Below are 2,740 nucleotides of genomic sequence, written 5' to 3'. Positions count from 1 at the left end.
GAAATTCCTAAAGACATGCGAGATGATGATCCAACCACATATTACCCACTGTCATGCATCTGAAAAGCTCTCGAAACCAAAGTTATAGTTTAACACGTATCCGTGTCAGATCCTTTGATATTTATTACCAAATATAATTTTTCAATCTCTTTCCAAAATAGACAGTTTTGTCACAGCTCCAGCAAATCACCTTCATTTGTTTATACGAATAAACCTTATTATAACAATTACCCCTTCATCATTGTTACTGGGGAACCTTTCATATCTCGCCACATTAGCAGTAAACTTATCAACAACTTCATTAACCTTCGACTTAAGCCTCTCCGAAAAGCCACTATACTTATTCATTAAAACCCCATCATGTACTCACCTACATCCTGTAACAATAATTGTCACACCAACTACTGGGAATTAGCAATCAGTATTTTGAATTTCGCGACAATTTTACGTCAAAAGTTATACATATAACGTCTATCTCCTAGACTTACATACTTCGAGTGTGAATTTTCTGAAAAACATCCCAAACTATGAACTAGTTCTCCGAAATTGGAAAAATGCTGATGAAGCAGCAAAAACTGTAAACGACTTTAACAGTCAAAAGTTTGATGATAAAGAATAGTATGGTGGTAAAGCTGAGAAAAAGAGAAGGTTTGAAACTAGAAAACAGATTGAGCAGACCATGAAGGAGGCTGTGGACAAATCACAAAGACTAAACCTGCCTTCAAAGGATCCAAATGATTCAGTGTCTACTGAAATCGTTAGCAAACACCTTACTTCTTATTCTAAACCTTCACAGACAAATCTTCTTCATCATCCATATTATCGTATCTTTTATTATAATATCTTCGATATTCCTGAAGATATTTTCACAACTATTCTTATCCGATATCTTTTATCTCTTCGCAATATCTGCGTTACAACATAAAAAGAAACTGTGTTAGTTTCTGAATTTAAAAAAAAATTGAATTTAAAATAGGAATGTTTTTGAAGTAGTGTTGGGAACTGAAGCATGAGTTAGTATAATATAATGACACTTGATTAATGTGATTATATTACAGTAAGTCATACTGAGTTTCTAATGGAACGTGATGATTCACAGAACATACCGTCATCATGTACTATTTACACGACTCTTACATTCTACCCAATTTCCAAACATATTAAGAACATATCATCTTGATAGCTCTATATTTTCGAATATTCTGGTAATTTGCCAAATCAAGATCGTGCCATTACGATTTTCTTCTTGGAACATTAACTATGTTCATCCAAAAATTCATATCTACAAATTCTGGACCATTATCCACTTGACTTAAGGTCGGGAAGAGAAAACGAAAGCATGAAGCTCCGAAATATAATGGAGAATATAAAGCCCGATAACAACCCCGAAATTACAAACCTTGTATATCAATGCGTATAGCAATATAAAGACACGGGAGAATGAAAAACACAATAACCCCAAGGTAATGGTAGAAGAAAATAACTTCCTCCGGTGGTAGATGAAAAAGAAGAATGACAGATATGAAAGTTAAGAGTATATCAAGAATCAATACTGGATGAAGCATATTAACGAATGCTTTAAAGTATGAATTGGGGAGAAAGACTAGAAGGTGTGAGCTGTGGAAATAAAGAAACGAAGGGGGTGGATTTATAGTAAAATATCAGACAGAGAAATCGAGATAGATTATCGCATTTAAGATCATGATTTCCTTAATCGCCGAAGAACCAAATCTTATTGCAAAGATTTTCTTTAAATTCCATGAATTCTGAAAATCAATCATAACTACGTCATCGGTTAAAACAAATATACGTTTACTCATTTCACTCTCTTGCGATAACTTCACTTATACTCTTCGCGTAATCAAATTGTTTTATCTATATTACTCAATGATGATAAAACTCTATTTATCAACTCATATTCTTCATGAAAACATTTTTAAAGTTAGCCATGACGACCTCGATCAAATTTCGGGACGAAATTTCTTTAACGGGTAGGTACTGTGACGACCCGGAAATTTCCGACCAAATTTAAACCTAACCTTTATATGTTTCCGACACGATAAGCAGAATTTGTAATGTTGAATCTCAAAAAGTTTGGAACTACATTCATGTAATCAATTACCCTTTGACCGTGTTCGACGATTCACGAACAATTATGTGTATATAGATATGTATATATAATATATAATAACTGAAAACATTAACAAAGTATTTGATATATATGATACTTTTCATGAACGTATTTGTTTCGATATATTTATCGACAGAATTAAGAGATAATATCAAATGATTGAATTATCAGATACATTATGATATGATTACGGGCCAATGTTATGAGGTCCACTGTGATTTAAGAAATCTATTCTTTTTGACAATATTCGAAAAATGGTAAAGTGATCTATAAGTAAGAACGTGGAGTGTAAATAACTTAGATGTTGGATATCGACAAGTTAAGTAACTCGACATTTTTCATTAAGATGATTTCATACGTTTATTAAACCTTTGGACTTTATCCCATGCTTCACCAACAGACTGTAATTTAAAAACTTGAAACCTATTATGAATATATATAATTCTACTTTTCTAAAATGTTTTATGATATAACGATTTAAATTAATATTAAATATATTTATACGCGTATTATACGTACATAGTTTTATACTTTTACTATACTTTAACTTTACTTTTACTTTACTTTTACTTTACTTTAACTTTAATAATTCATACTTTAATAATTCAC

This window comes from Rutidosis leptorrhynchoides, chromosome 10 (genome assembly GCF_046630445.1).
Source record: "Rutidosis leptorrhynchoides isolate AG116_Rl617_1_P2 chromosome 10, CSIRO_AGI_Rlap_v1, whole genome shotgun sequence".
NCBI classification, from domain to species: domain Eukaryota; kingdom Viridiplantae; phylum Streptophyta; class Magnoliopsida; order Asterales; family Asteraceae; genus Rutidosis; species Rutidosis leptorrhynchoides.
This window is presented reverse-complemented; position numbering follows the sequence as displayed.